At 32.6% G+C, this 17,224-nt stretch overlaps 1 long non-coding RNA gene across 1 annotated transcript; it reads left to right on the top strand.

Annotated features, from left to right (window-relative positions):
• The first annotated feature begins 13,999 nt into the window (after nt 1–13,999).
• LOC121220043 (uncharacterized) lies at nt 14,000–14,987 on the top strand. Its single transcript, XR_005917192.1, has 3 exons — nt 14,000–14,184; nt 14,318–14,384; nt 14,499–14,987. It is a non-coding gene; the product is annotated as an uncharacterized lncRNA (long non-coding RNA).
• The last annotated feature ends 2,237 nt before the right edge of the window (nt 14,988–17,224 follow it).

The following is a 17,224-nucleotide window of genomic DNA, read 5'->3' as shown; positions in this document are numbered from 1 at the left end:
CGGAACAAGATTATGGGGCATTACTGAAATATACAGATCAAATATGGGCATTTCATATTATTTAACATTCATGTCAGAAATTATTCATAAAGTCCCTTATATGAGCCATCGAGACTAAAAACATGCATTAGAATCAAGTCGAGAGTAAATCGGGTACTCAAACAATTTTTTGCAAAATCTTAAAATTTTTCCAAGGTGTAAGGGACACACGCCTATGCGTCAGACCATGTAGGCATTCGAAATAAGGTACACGGCTGTGTCCTAGCTAGTGTCTGTACCTGTGTACCTTTCTGACTTGGGTCGCACAGCTAAGTCACACGCCCGTGTGCTAGGCCGTGTGAACATAATGACTTGCATTAAATAAGTGCAGGGGACACACGGCCAAAACACACGCCCATGTGCTAGGTCGTGTGTCACACACGGCTGAGACACATACCCGTGTCTCTGCCCATGTGGATGAAAAAGGGTTGTTTCCAAGCCATATTTCTCACCCAAATTTGCTTTCTACCTATATAAGCACTTAAACATATTCTCAAGCCAATACAATACATCCAAATCTAGCCAATACCAAGTATCATATAAGACATATTAATACATATAACCAAGTCTTCATTTTTATCAAGTTAGCCTAATACATATAAAAACATCTTTGTACTAAATATGCCATTTCATCCATTCATCAATTTATCCATATGATTTCCATCACGCATCCATTTCAAACACATATCAACCATGTCTAGACTTTTATATGCTCTTCAAAACATATCTATCACAAGCCATTCTAATGGCGAGTTACAACCAAAATCACATACATGCCATTAATGACCCAATTCAACATATAAATGCCATTATAACCAAAATTAATTTACTAATTATACCGAAATGAGCCGACGGATAGTGTGATGTTGCTTCGACCAACTTCTAACCAAATTGAGCTTTCGAATTACTATAAAACAGAGGAAACAAAAAAAATAAACTTTTAAGCTTAGTAAGTTCGTATAATAGGAATTTAACTTACTAATTAATTCACATTTAAGGTAAGAAAATAAACATGCTCAAACTAATTTGGCCAATTGCCTAAACACATATCCTCATCAAGCATGTTAGTCATGTAATTCATATGAATATCAAGAAATATGTATGAGCTCATCCATATTCAATTTCCATATATATTTACTTTTCACACAAGTGTCCATGAAACATGTATACATCATATCCTTGTATTGTAAGTATATATATACTTGTAACAATTCATCTCAATTTCATAATATCTCTTGTCAGAACTTTGCCCGTTGAATCATTCTAAATATCGATGGATACACAGGTAGTACACACGAAGTGTACAAATCTGTAATTCGTCAATTCTTATTTGGGAATTCTCATAGGAGCACATAAACGGGAAGCTCTCTCTTAAGCCATATAAGGGAAGCTCATGTGAGCCATGTAACGAGAAGCTCATTTGAGTTGTATAACAGGAAGCTCATAAGAGCCATAATCAAAAAGTTCAAGCGAGCCAATATCGGGAAACTCCAGAGATCCATAAATTAGGAAGCTCATGTAAGAGCTTTTAATCGGGAAGCTTTGAAGAGCCATATAACGAGATGTTCATAAGAGCTGTGGTGTGTCCGCAACACATGCAGGATCACGACCAATCGGGATGCTCGAAAGAGCTATTAACAGGAAGCTTGAAAGGGCCACATATCGGGATGCTCATGAGAGTTAGTAATGGGACGCTCTTTCGATCTGTGGTGTGTTCGCAACATATGCAAGACCACAACCAATTCGAGAACCCTATATCCATCGAATTTTATTTATTCAGACGGGACTTAATACTTGTTAGGCATTATCGGATATGTGATTAATTTCATATATATGGAATTTATTCAATTCACATAAACAACATTCAATTCAAACATTTAAATATACACAATTTAGTTACACGAACCTACCTCGATCAATGTTCGTGTTCGCATAATCTACTAATCCGATACTTTTTCTTTTCCACTATCTAACTCCATATTTGGTCTATCCAGATCTATATGAGTAAATTTAGCTCAATTTAATACAATTCATATTCAATTCAATCCAATTCACATCTTAGGAAAAATTACCATTTTGCCCTTATACTTTTGATTAATTACAATTTCATCCCTAGGCTCGGAACATGAAATTCATGCAATTTAATCCTTATTCCAAGCCTAATCAATTTTTACATGTCACGCAGCCCATGTATTTCATAAAATTTAGAATTTTTTCATGAAATTTAAAATTTTACAATTTAGTCCCTAAATCACAATTTCACCAAAATTCACTTTACAAAAGTTGTTTATCTATCAAAAACCTTTCATTTTCTACCATAAATTTCATAATTCGTACATACTCATCATGGAAAAACCCTAGTACTTTGATAACTTTACAAATTAATCTCCGAGATAGCTAAATTAAACTATTACGATCTCGAAAACATAAAAATCATTAAAAATGGAACAAGAATGCTTACCTAATTAAGCAAAATAAGTTGGCTTGAGTTTAGGTTTTCATTGCTAGGGTTTCCATCTTTTTTTTATTTGGGAAAGATGATGAAAAATGATGATATTTCTTATTTAATTAAAATTTCTTCTTTCCAATTTAGTGCTTTTCTTTATTTAATTTTCCATAGATGAATCATCATACTTAACTAATAACTCCTCTTAATGGTCTATTTTCCATATAAGGACCTCAAATTTTGAATTCCATAGCTATTTGATACCTATAGCTACTAGAACTCAATTTTTGCATTTTGTGCAATTTGGTCCTTTCCATCTAATTAGACATGTAATCGGTAAAAATTTCTTTACGAAATTTTCATACGGCATTTCTATCATAATGCAAACCATGAATTAGTATAAAAATAAATTTTCTCTCAGACTCAAATTTGTGGTCTCAAAACCACTATTCCGATTTCATTGAAAACGGGTTGTTACAATCCTGCCCTCGAAGAAGACATCCAAGATCAAAGCTGTTTGAGATATCATGATATCCTTTCCTTAGTATCGCGATACTGATATCGTGAGGGGACAAAATTGGACAAAAAAGGTAGTCTTTGTCCACCCAAAGCACCAATCAATGAAGGCCCGTTCAAGGGTATTTTGGACACATAAAATAGGTCAGAATAATTGCTATATTAGGAAAATTTTGGATGAGAGAAAAAAAGGAGGCCACATTACCTTAGTTAAGCTTAGTTTTGTCTAGGTTTTCTCTTAGATTTTTTTCTTCTTCTTCTAGAGTTTTTTTATTTTCATTTCCTTAGCTGTAGATTTTAAATTTCCCAATAATTTTTTTCTTGTTTTAGTTGTTCTTAGTGTTAGTTAAGTTAGTTATCACTTTAGTTTAGGTTTATCTGCATCTTTAGTCCTTGTACCTTGGTTGTAAGACATTTTCAGATTTAGTTTAATGTATTTTAGTTTCCTTTACTTTGTAGTTGTTAAAGTTTGCTCCTTTTATATTTATTGCTTTAGATTTTCTTGTTGAATGCCTTCCTTTACACGTCTTTTACATTTTCTTGCATAAAAATCTCAACTTTTATATTTTTCTTAAGCTTTATTTTAATGACTTATTTGTTTTTCATTTCCATGATTCTTAGTTTTATTTCCAACATAAGTAGCTAAACCTTTAAGGAGGTTGGTTAATGGAGATATAGTGAGCTAATTTTTGGATGAATGACCAAATCATAATAAATCGGACTAATTTGAATGAACTTAAAAACTTAGGATTGACTGTTCTAAGGGAAAATTAAGGTAAGTGAGATCGAGAGGAGATCTTGTTGGGCAACAATTCATTAGTCCCATGTTAATTGGTGAGATCGAGAGATAATTTGAATAAATTTGTCTAACTTGGTAAAGTGGAGACCGAGAGGTAAAGCAAAGCCATTTTGGGAGCTTAAGCGATTTGGATCCCTAGTTCAAGGATTAGTAAACCGCGTCAATGTCAACCAACCACCGACTGTTATTCAATTGTTAATTTCATAACTTTGCATGTTTTACAATTTAGTTCTTATATGGTAGATAGTAAAGTAGATTAATTTCTCTTAATTTTATAATTTTTCGTAATATTGCTTTTTGTGATTAGTTGGTCAAACATTTTATTTTACATGCTCTACAATTAGAAATTGATTCAAACCACGATTTTCATGGGTTTAATCTTTGGAATACTCTAGTGTTCTATTGTAACACTACAAATATTACAACTGACCTGTCACACTTGCATTAAAATCACAATTTTTATATCTTATTTTAAATTCTCGAGTGTCAATTTTCTACTCTCTCCTATCATTCGCGAGATTGAGGGAGAGAGGTGATTAATAGATGACATATTAATCTTTCAATATGTTTTCTCACTTCTAATTAGACTAAGGACATGTTTAGGTTCATCTACTAATACAAGTTATCTTTTTGTATTACTATCTGACCACGTAATACCGCTTAGTATTAGTTATACATTAGACAACCAATAATCAACATTTTCTTCCATTTTTTTTGCGTGGAAACACTATTTGAGGATAATAATACAAAGTATATTAATTGTAATCAATGAATTTGTTTTCTTAATCAATCTGTTTGAAAAATTACAAGTGTACTTAGACGAGAATACTTCACTTAGGGGCACCAGATCCAATAGTCTCCCACTTGCCCTAGTGAAATAGAATAGTCATGTTTCGCATTCTTGTGCCCCTCCACATGTTTCCCAAATATCTCTCTACCAAGCAGATTCTAGGTAAAACAAATCCCCAGGGTTTGTCCTCATATGTGATCATTAACTACATCCATTATTTTGTCAAATACTACTGTCTCCCTTATGATACTTTGTATCAATGTGTTTTTTCCTAATGTGGTTTCTTTGAGCCTTAGCTATTTCCACACTATTACAATGCCAATTTCTTGGTCCTAGATTCGCCTGATACCGACTTACCAACCTCACTTTAAAACAAATATTTGGGAGTGTGCCTAACATAACATACATGACCCTTCCTACTACCGAAGCATAAGGAATCTTTCTCATGTTCTCTCTTTCTTCCACTATTTTAGGACAGTATTCTAAAGAGAGATTAAATCCTGACACGGAGGGTTGATTTCCCTTCTTCAAATCAGAAATTGCTCAATGATCCAATATCTTGTCTATGTATGAAGCCTGAGACAGTGCTATCACTCTATTCTTTCAATCCCTTAGGATTCAAATTCCTAGAACAAAATTTGCTTCTCCCAAGTCATTCATGCTAAACTATTGGGTTAACCACATTTTAAACCAATAACAATGTCCCTACGTCATTCCCAATGAGTAAAATGTCATCGACATATAGAACAAGAAAGACCACCTTTCCATACATTGAACATTTGTAAATACAAGGTTCATCTACGTTTTGCTAAAATCCAAAAGTCTTGATCGGTTGATCAAATATTTGATTCCATGAGCAAGATGCTTACTTAAGTCCATATATAGATCTAAGAAAATAACAAACTTTATGCACATTTCCTTCTGGTATATATTCGATGGGTTGAATCATATAGATGCTCTCTTCAAGATAGTCATTCAAAAACGTTATCTTCACATCCATTTTTCAAATCTCGTAATCAAAAGCCACCGCAATGGATAACAATATACGGATTAACTTGAGCATGGAAACTGGAGAGAAGGTTTCTTAGTGATCGATACTTTTTTTTCTGAGTATAATCTTTTGCAACAAGTCTAACCTTATAGGTTTCCACGTTTCTATCCGCATTTCTTTTCCTCTTATAGATCCACTTACACCCTATGGGTTTTATCCCTTCCGGTAAGTTTACAAGTTCCAACAATGAGTTGGAATACATAGAGTCCATATCAGCTTTCATAGCTAATCGCATTCGTACGAGTGCATAAAACAAACGATTTTATAAAATAATTTTATAAGCGCAGCTTTATTGCAAGCGTACAGGTTAGTTGTAATATTTCTAGTGTTACAATGTAACACCGGAATATTCCAAGTATTGAACCCAAAGGAGATGACGATTGAGGGATAAATAGCATACATGATAGAGTCTAAGTGACTACTAATACGTTTTATATTACAAAAAATCATAAGAAAATATTGCAAGAAAATTAAATATGTTAATCTAAGAACCATATTGCATAGAGCATAAAACTAAAACGTTAACTAAATAAATGGCTAACGGTGGTTGGTTGATTTCGATGTGGTTTCACCAGTTCTCGAACTAGGGACTTAAATCGCTTAAATTACTAAGTGACTCTATTTTATCTTTCTATCTCAATTTTACCGACTTAGACGAATTAATTTCGATTTATCTCTCGATCTCATCAGTTAATTGGGACTAATAAATAGATGCACAAGAAGATTACCTCTCGATCTCACTTGCCTAGATATTCCCTTAGGGGCATCCCTTCCTAAGTTTTTAGGTCTATTTGATTCAATCCAATTTATTACAATTTAATCCTTTGTCCAAAAATCAACTTACCCATATCTTCATCAACCAACCCCCTTTTAGGTTTAGCTACTCATGCTAAAAATAAAGAGAATGAACATGGAAATGAAAAGTAAAGAAGTCATTGAAGTAAAACTTAAAAAATATATAAAATTTTAGATTTTTATCAAATAAAACTTTAGGAACATGAAACTAAAAGCATTCAATAAGAAAATTGAAAATAATAAACATAAAAGGAACAAACCTTAATTGACTGAAACTAAAAGAAACTTAAAGACATTAAACTAAAGCTAAAAATGTCTTACAACCAACGTACAATGACTGAATGTGTAAAAAACCTAAGCTACAGTGATAATTAACTTAACTAACACTAAGAACGTCAAGAATAAGAAGTAAATGCAGAAAAATAAACTCTAAAACTAAAAAGGAAGAAGATAAAATATAAATCCTAAAAAAACTGCAGAAAAACTAAGAGAAAACCTAGAGAAAACTAAGGTTAAAACTAAGCTAATGTGTGTGTGTCTCCTCCTTAGCCAAATCTGGCTGTTTTAGGTTGCAATCTGATTGATTTTAGTTTCCAAAATTGCCTCTACAGGGGCCTTGGATGATTGGTGGATTGGGTGGACAAAGACTATCATCTTTGTCCAATTTTGCCCCCTCACAATGTCGGTGTCGCGATACCCAGAAAAGGATATTACAATACCACTGAAGGTTGGTCTCCAATCTTCCATACTGTTGGAGGTATCATGATCCAAGGGTGTGGATATCGCGATACCCTTTCCTTTGGTCTCATTCTCGCTCGTTTTCAACCTCCAACATGTCCCTAAACCACTCAACCTCATGTTAGGCCCGCAAATGACACTATTGGCCAAATTGGGAAAAATGAATAAAATTGAGACATTTTCACTTATTAACTTAAAATCTAAAAATTACGAAACACTATGCAAAAGATGCTACTTTGCTTGAGAATAAACTACTTAAGTATATCGAAAAAGCGTAACTTTCCATATCAAATTATGCTATATCAATAGTTATTTCCATGAGCTTGGAATCAGTACTATACATCGCTTTGTCATATGTGATTGGATCATCATCGAATAGTAATTCAGTCATTCATTACAAAGATGAAAGACCCATGGCCATGTTTACTTTTTATCAACCATGTAATGCCAATGAGAAGATATCATTTACCCATGTCTCAGACCATGAATTCTACTATTGTGAATTACGTTATATACTACAAAAGTTGTACAGCCAACGCAACAGCTTTCGGTTCCTTAACTATTCGAACTCAGGCTTTTACTTACATCAAAGTGTACGAGTCACACATACATAGTCTGCCATCCATTTAGGATTTAGGTATGTCACACTATGAACGTCACAAAAGAATAGTTCCATAAACAAATTCAGGATCTATTCTTCTTGGGTCTAGTCCAATGTACTGTCGATCTAGTCCAATATATTGTCAGTCCAGTCAGTCACATTTTTGTCTCTATCTTCTAGGAGCCATCCGCTTTGATCCCTAAGAAAAAGCATCTCCTCAATTGGACTTGATAGTAGAGGCGAATCTAGGGGGCTGGCATGGGCCTTGGCCTCCCCTAAACTGGAAAATTTTTTTAGGCCCTCTAATTTTTTTAAAATTTTAAATTAGTAAAGGTAAAATTACACTTTAGCCCCCTAAAATTATAAAAATTCAATTTAATCCTTTAAAAATTATAAAGATATAGACAATAAAAAATTAAAATTTCAGTTGGCCCTCCCTAAAAAATTATTCTGACTTCACCCCTGTTTGATAGACAACATATTAGTCTTTCAATCAGTTTGCTCATTTTCTATTAGACTAAGGACATGTTTATGTTCTTCTACTAATACAAGCTATCTTTTTGTATTAGGATCCGACCACATAATACTACTTAATATTAGTTAAACATTGGGCAACCAATGAGCAACATTTGCTTCCATTTTGCTTTGCATACAAAAAACATTTGAGGATAATAATACAAATTATATTAATTGTAATCAATAAATTTGTTTTATTAATCAATTTGTTCAAAAAATTACAAGTGTACTTATACAAAAATACTGCACTTAGGGCACTAGATCCAACAGTATCATGTTCCCTTTATCTAAAATATGAATGCAATTGGTCTTTACATGCATATTCCCCACTCTTGGCAGTAATATGGTTACTTTTTTCAGCTATGTTGTTAAATTCCATTTCACAGAAAAAGCGTAGTTTGGGGAAATAGATCAACAAACACATGCAGAAGTGTGATGCCAGAGTCAAGGTTGGTATATATCAGATTTATGCCTTAAAACCAGGGTCATAATAGAGTCAATCGAGTAATTCCACAAGCCCATTCAAAGTATTATTTGTGATTCCATACTCACCCAATTTCAAAAGCTACAAAGGAAGCAAATTCAAGAGTAGAATGTAACATCCCAAAAATTAGAGGTTAGTAGAATCGGGTTTGTGAATCGAAAGAGAGTGGTCATGCCTTAATTTGAGTTCTTGAACCCTCCTAATCAACTTTTAAACCCATTTCAATTAGGGAAAATGTTCTTGATTGATTGGCCATTTGGATCCCACAAATCGTGAAGCGTAAGTGCAATTAAGGGTAACTAGTTTGTTATTATGACATGGTTGTTGGGTAAAGGTTGTGAATTGATTAAATGAAGGAATTTAATCATTAATTAACTACTTATTTTCTAGTATATTATTGAATTAGGTGCTGACCCAAATGCCCCAAATCATCCGTAAAGGTGAAGAACGATCGTACGTATGGTTAGCATCAATACAAGGTAAGGAATCGAACTAGTTGAATTCGTAAAACACAACAATTAGTTTGAACCCATAAGTGGGTAATTGGGAGTTGGTTAAGTGGTAAATTGATTGAATTTATACTGAATTTTGGTTTAGGATCGTATAAAGGTTTATTAAGGAAAATTGGAAGATTCACTAGGGTGCCGCGTGAAAGCGAAAAATAAGGTGTGGGTCCTAAACTTGTAAATTTTTTTTATAATGATAAATTTCATGTTATATTTGATAAATTAGCTTGCTGATTGGTTTGGCATAGTAGCCAAAATATTAGTTTTGCGAGTGGCCAAACTAGGTACGTTTCGAGCTTTACAAGACTACTGTGTTGGCAAAAGTATTAGTTTAACTGTATGAATATGTAATCTAGATTGTTATCCACAATTATATTATGTGATATGAGAATGTTTGATTGAATGCTATGAAATGTTAAGATATTAGGTTTGTGCATGATTTAAATGCATAAAATATTTACTATGATATATATACGTGAGGTTGTTATTGGTGCACAATGAAATTCGTAAAGTATGTGAATTGAACGATATTGATATATACCATCTTAATGGTAATTTGAAAATTGGAACACTGCTTCCTTTTTCTAAAAGTATGTGATTATTGAGGACATGTTGGACATGTCGAATAAATGTGAAAAGTATTGAAATATGATTAAGTATCAATTTGTGTGACATATTGCATGTGCATTGGGATGGGATTTTGTGGTTGATAGAGGAGTTCTGTAGAGTACTGGAGGCATATTAAGTCCGCATTATTCGTAGTCAATGAACTGCACCTGGAGTACCGTGGGGATTGACAATTTTATCACATATTATATGTTATTAGTGATTGTATCGCACTATTTGATATCTGGTAGATTTTCTGCATTATTGATTATTCGGTGGTTTTACCACATCGAGCAATACTCATAATGTTTTGGAGTTTGGCAGACGGGTTTTGGGGAACTCATAGCGGATGGTATGAGTAGGAACCTTTTTTGCAGTGCATCATGTGCACGACATATTCGAATGTTATTAATTTATGCTACGCATTGTATTTTGTTGTATTGAATGGTATCAAAATTAATGATCGTTGCTCGAATGAATGATGACCTATGCTCATACACCGTTTGACATCAATTTGATAATGGCTATGTAATAACATGAAATTCCTATGATGGTTCAATTTCCTTTTGTTAATACTAATATGTTTCACTATATTTGATGTTTTTGCCCTGAGCTTTTCATAAGCTCACCCCCAATAGTGTTTAACTTTTTAGGTAAACCTCAAAATTAGGACCGAACTCGACATTTAGAGAATTAACTTGGACTTCAGATTATTATTATTTAATTAAGTATTATTATTTCTTTATTGGTTTTGCCTTGTAATTTTTAATTATTTCTGGTCTGTGGCTTAGTAACTTTTCTTTTGGGCATTTTTGCATGTATGAATTACTCAAGCATAATAACTGGTTAATACATGCTATCAGGCTTAAGTAAAATTTGATATTGTTCCCTAGTTTCCACTACATTGCAAAGGAACTATTTTAGACAAACAAATCGATAAGGCAACTAATTTTCCAAAATGACTTGAAAATGGTTTTTTCGCTGCATTAGTTTAACATTGAGTTTTTTTTAAAGAAGAGCGACAAGCAAATGGTTTTCCTAAAACAAAACTGGCAACAATAAAAATGAATCCTAAACATACATGACCTAATGAATGAATTCTTTTAGTCTTAAAAAGTAACGTAAGTTAGCTTAGCCATTTCGATGGCTAATGTAGCCCTCTCAATCTAGCCATAACGTCTAGGCCGGGTTTGGGAGGTTACATGGAACAAGTGCCAACTTCATATAGTTTACTAAATAAATGTTGAAAGTTGTTAAATAAATTTTTAAAGTTATATATTTGGTTAAAAAGTCGTCTTTACAGTCTGGAACATTTTTTCCCAAAGAAGAAAAACATTTAAGTCGATTGATAATGAATATTGAGTATCATAATTATGTATAACACTTATCTCAAGTCAGAGTTCTTTATTTTATCTTAAGAATGATAAAATTATTAATTTTCTCATTTCTTATTTCTCAATCCAAAAATATAATTTTAGAGAAGTTGAGAGAGAGAAAAACTAATCGTGAACTTTGTTACTCTATAACTATAATATTTAATTAGATTGTTGCTTAGGTGTTGTTATACCTCCCCACAATGGGGACACGTGGCAGAATGGAATAATGCTCAAGGGGCACATCCCACCCATTACAGATCGAGAGGTCACCAAGAGCTTCACTCCTTGTCGCAGCTATCTGATTAGGCAAAAGGTAGTTATTCAAGGAAGCTAAACATTTGCTCCTCCAAGCACCTGACGTTATGTTAGGAACGTGGTCCTTTTGGTCACCAAAGCCCTCATAAATTCAACTATCTTGTACCTCAGATCAAAGCGAATGCCATGATATGTCTCATTGCAAATATCCTCATCCTATCGAAAACATCCCCCACGCATTCCATAATGATGATCTAATTGTGAGTCTACTACATTAACGCCATCCTGCATGGGACCTCACTTATAAATAGCCCCAAGACAATGAAAAAGGGATTGGCTCTCTAGAATACTTGCCTAGACTTTTCCAACTCACCCTCAGCTCCTAGTTTTCATACTCTCTCCACCTTTACTCTTTGTAACCTTTGACTCTTCGTCCTAATTGAGTGAATTGGCTTCCATTGTCCCCACCACAACCAGCCTAAATCTCCTCATTATTGATCCCATACATTAACAATTGGATAACTAACATGTTTGAAATATAATTACTACTGCATAATATATAATTAATAGTCTAAAATAATTCCATTACAAGCTTTGATCTACGTGTCTTGCACTTAAGGATACAATAGCAAAATCCAAATCCAAAGGTGGTTATTCAACTTTCTATGTTTTCGCGAGTAGTGTGCCTACATCATGGCCTCTAGGCTTTGCAATATGTATATGTATATATATATCCATCTTCCAATGTTTCTCCTTGTAGAAATCAAAAAACATAAATCTTGGGCTTAAAACTGGCACTTGATATGCGTTGCAGCATCAGCCAGTATATTTCCTAAGTGGAAAGGTTCTGAAGTAAATTAGAACTAAAATATCAAGTCTCGAATCCAATCCAAGTATTTACAAGTCTTTTTTCTCATTTTTTTTCTTTTCCATATTGCAATCTCATTTATGTTTAAAAAAACAGAGAATTGAATTCTTTGGTGCTATATGCAACATAATTGGATTAAGATTGCTTCATTCAAAAGAATAATCAAAAAGAAGATACCAAAACAATCCGATATATAACCTCAATTCTTAATCTTTTTGTCATTATAAAATATTAGAGGTGCAATAATGTATCTCAAAAACAAATCTTATTTATCAAGTGCCTAAAACTCTTTTTTAGCATCATATGTAGGAGAGAGAAAAAGAGGACCGATATATATATATTAAAACATTGCTAAATGGTTCTTGGGGTTTAAGGCATTCATCAATATGCCTGGATTTTGTCCCAACTAGTTCAGTGTGTTCTAAAGGCAACAAATGAGTGACTAGGGTTATTGAGTTAAAGACCATAGCCCTTAGAAATTAGTCTTTCCTACTTGAGCAACAAAAAATAGCTCTTAGGGTAATTGGATTCCATTTTAAGAAAGAATAAAAACAATTCAAGGCTTAAATTAATTCAGTCAACTCTACTTTTGATCTTTAAATTTGTAGCAAGAAATTATGTTATATCTTAATTAAACCATCCTTCAAGATAGCCTAATAGGTCTTCCAATTTGCTTAATTTGTTTATGCATCAACAACATTCTTCATTATTTGTTTGATCAAGTTACAAAGTGCTCATGATCCATTTCAGTTATGGCTGAGTTTAGATTAATTGGTGGCATTCTAATTTTGGATTTTCATTGTTTTCTAGTTTTTTTTAAGATTATAAAAAAATAGATATAAAATTTAAATTTGATTTTGATTGAAATGGTAAAGTTGAAAAATAATAGTTTAAGTTCTTGAATTCAAATATTATAATTTATGTGTATTTTTAAAAAATTGTATACAGAAAAGTACATATACTTTCAAAAATATATTCACTGCTTTATAAAATTATTAAACTTTTGCTATATTATTTTGGCAACTATGATTTCAATCCAAACTATTGGTAATTCTCTTTTGGTAATTTCCTAATTGAATGAAACTCAGTTAAGAGTGACACTAGCTCAATCAAACTTCGAATAATAGTATATATAATTTAGACTGTAATGCCCCAAATCTTATAATTTCTGGGTTTAGTTCTGTTAAGTAAATTAACTGAGTTTAGTGGTTAAGATCTTGTGTTTAAATCATTTCCATTGATTTTTTTATTTTTTATTCCCTCTTTTAGCTGATCACATGTAGGTTATATTTTATTCTTGTTAGCTTATTTGCAAGGATAAGCTTATTGATTCAGTGGTAAAGTATTAGCTACTCACAAATTTTAAGTTCAAATCCTATGGTGAGCAAAAGAGAAATTATTTTTTGCTTTATCTCTGTCGTTGTTGCCCATACTTATCAGAGTTTCAGTCAAATTCTACTGGGCAATCTGATATGTGGTTAACTAATTAGATTTAATAATATTTTTATCATTTTTTTAAATCATTAAAAAAAATCCCTAAAATTTCTCCCCCTATTATGTCGTCCCTCTCTCCCAATTTTTGTTTTGGTTAACTTTTGTTTTTGTAAACTCTCTCTATCATTTTCCCCCATGTTCTTTCCTTTTCTCTTTTGTTTGGTTTTCATAATTGCAATATCAATTTTTGTTCCTCTCTTTTTTCAATTCTTTATCTATTACTGTTATCATCTTGACGTTGAACTTGCGTAATGTCGTCGCTAGACCTCCATTCTTAGTTGATGTTGGTGTTTTAATGGTTTGGGTAGAGTGTTATATAAGCTTTTGTAAATTTAAATGTTGTTTATATGAAGGTTGTTTTATTTTTTATTGGTGAGCTTTTAATAGATTGTTGTTGTTGAGGGGTTGTTGGATTAATTGTGATTGATTCTGTTTAGGTGGGATTCGTTAGACGCACAACCTTCCTCCAAGGAATTAGGTTTCGTTAAGTCACTGATTTTCTAGGTAAGTGACCAAATGCTAGTTTAGGGGTTGGTTTAATTAAGTGATAAGTATCGAATTCAAGTTTCAATTTTGATATTGGTTGCTAATCGGGTTAGCTGTGGATGTTGTGTACAGGAACCTCGATTGTTGCTTCAATGCCGACATCCTAAAAGCATTAAGGTGTGTGTTCTAACCCGTAGATATTGTGGAAGGTCACAAAAATCTACAAATTTCATGAAAATTCGAAATTGGCAGATAATGCCACACGGGCGCGTGATTGGCCATGTGGGCAACACAAGCGTGTGGGCTCATTTCATTCAATTTGTTGGGCTTTATGCAGGCTAAGTGTGGGTATTCTGAAATCTGATTAGCAAGTTCTCAATAAGGATGTTAGACCCTGCGAAGTCATAAACCTGTGCGTTCATATATCTATATAAATGTGACTTTACGTAAGATTTCTCATATGATTTGTTGTATTATCTCGTATGTATGAAAAACATGTATTCGATTTCTTTATGAGTAGGTGTGGCATGTTATGATAACTATGCATGATCACTTAGTATGATTTTGTATGTGAATTTGGGGTGGTATATTTAATGTGATGGAGGAAGTGTGATTATGGCAGTTTTACTAGATTATATAATTCTGGCGATATACTTGCAATATATATTTTGGCAGCACAGTTGCATATTATCTGAGTAGCATACGACCACATTATGGTGTGATGGATGACTGGGTTCTTGTAGCCTTACTTGGTGTGATTGGTTGGACAAAGTTGGCATGTAGTGGATAAGGGTATGAATATTCTATATGATTATGCCATGCTAGGCATGTGTAATTTCTGATCTGTCTGCTCTGATATATGCAACTACGTATGATTCTGTTTTGTGATTTTGCTTGCGGGCCAACGCACACACTGAGCTTTGTAGCTCACACTGTTTGTTTAATTTTTCGGGTAATCCTCAGACTTAGGATTTGGTGGCGCTCAGGAGCTCGATTCAAATTTTCTGTATAAAACTTTTCACTGATTCTTATTTAAAATTTTATGGACTTTTAGATTATTGGACTGTTTTTAGACTTAAATTTTTGTTTTTAGGATTTGTTGAGTATTTTACTTAGTATTTTAAAATTTGACATGTTTTCTGATTATTGAAAACCTAACTTCTGATTTTCCTGATTACACAAGTCTAAGAAACTTTCCGCTACAATTTTAATCAAGAATATCCGTTTTACAAAGCAAGTAAATAAAATTGATAGAATGATGCTTTAAAATAAATTGAGTTTTATAAGTAAACATTTTAAGATTCACATACACGTTTTACGATTGAAAATTTTTCTTACTAAAAGGATTGAGACAGATTTTTATAAAATCTTCGATTTCTGATTTCAGAATAAGATACGTTTTGGAAAATAAATTATCAAAGTTTTGATTTATTAATGTAACCTTCAAGATTCGACCATAACATCTAGGTCGGGTTTGGGGTGTTACATAGAGTAACCCATATACAGTAAATCTAAATCTAAAACTTTGATTAAATCAATAACTGGTGTGTAATATCAACATAGAAAAAGAAAGTACTACAAGAAAGAAAAGGCTTTATTCTGTTCCTAATAGAACATTTGATGCCATAGTAGGATTTGTTTATTGCTTTAATAATTTTCAACTTAAAAGTTCCAAAGATTGTTATCCTATCTCGAAAAGAGCATCCATCTCCATGTATTGTTTATGTATAATTTGAGTTAGCGCAAAACAAGTTGCAATTGGATATAAGATTGTTGGGTTTTTCTTTTTTCTTAACCAACAAATTTATATTCAATTTTTTTTCTCATTTTGATATGTAATTTTTCTTTTTATCACAAATAGTACTTAGATTATCTTTTTTTCTCAAATTGGTACTTTTTTTAGTCTAACCATTACTTAGACCGTTAAATTTATTTTGAAAAATGTTTAACCCAAAAATAGTACCTAAACTATAATCATTTTTCCAAGTGCGTACCTAAACTAATCTTTTGTTACTCATTTTTCATCAAAATATTATATACGCTAAAAAAATTCCAGCTAATAATAGACTACCATGTTATATAAATTAAAAAAATTCAAATTCCTTTTTTCTTTTCTTTTTCTCTTCTTCCTTGTTTGGCAATGCCAACAATGCTTGAAATTCGCTCTCCCAAGGTCGAGGCACTGACAATTAATTTTGTTTCTAAACTTCATTGCTCGCTTGCTTGACTTAACGAAATTGAAAAAGTTCTTTCATCAATAAAAACCGATGTTTTCAAAACTAGATCGGACCAGAAACTGATTGAGGTATCAGTCCAGTGGTAGGGGTTGAACCGATTGACTCAGGAATCGATACATAGGGATTGAACTAAGCAAGAAACCAATCGATCCAATTTTCTTTATTTTAAAATATATATTTTTTATTTTTATGTTTTTAATAATTTATTTAATTGAATAAAACAAATTAAGAACTGATGGCCTAACCAGTTTGATCATTGGTCTAAATATAAAATTCTTGATTAAAACCATGAAGCCCAAAAGGGTTATACTTGTAGAAAAAGCCCAACATAAGAGGAAGAAGAAAGAAAAAATATATAAAAGCAAAAATAATATATATATAACCAAAAAATAATATTGTCCTTTTTTCCACATGCAAATTTTTAATTAGTTATCTGGTAGGCTGTCGATGTAACACCCCGAACCCGAAACCGACACCGGAGTCGAACACGAGGTGTTAACTGGCTTTAACCCCTTACAAAATTTATTTTCCAGACACTGCCCAATCTGTGTACTAGCCGCTTTAAAAATCATATCTTGAGTTTCGTAACTCGAAAATCAGTTTCGTAATTTTTCTCAGAAA

This window comes from Gossypium hirsutum, chromosome D08 (genome assembly GCF_007990345.1).
Source record: "Gossypium hirsutum isolate 1008001.06 chromosome D08, Gossypium_hirsutum_v2.1, whole genome shotgun sequence".
Taxonomy (NCBI): domain Eukaryota; kingdom Viridiplantae; phylum Streptophyta; class Magnoliopsida; order Malvales; family Malvaceae; genus Gossypium; species Gossypium hirsutum.
Note: the sequence above shows the minus strand (reverse complement) of the source record. Positions and strands in the feature narration are given on the sequence as shown.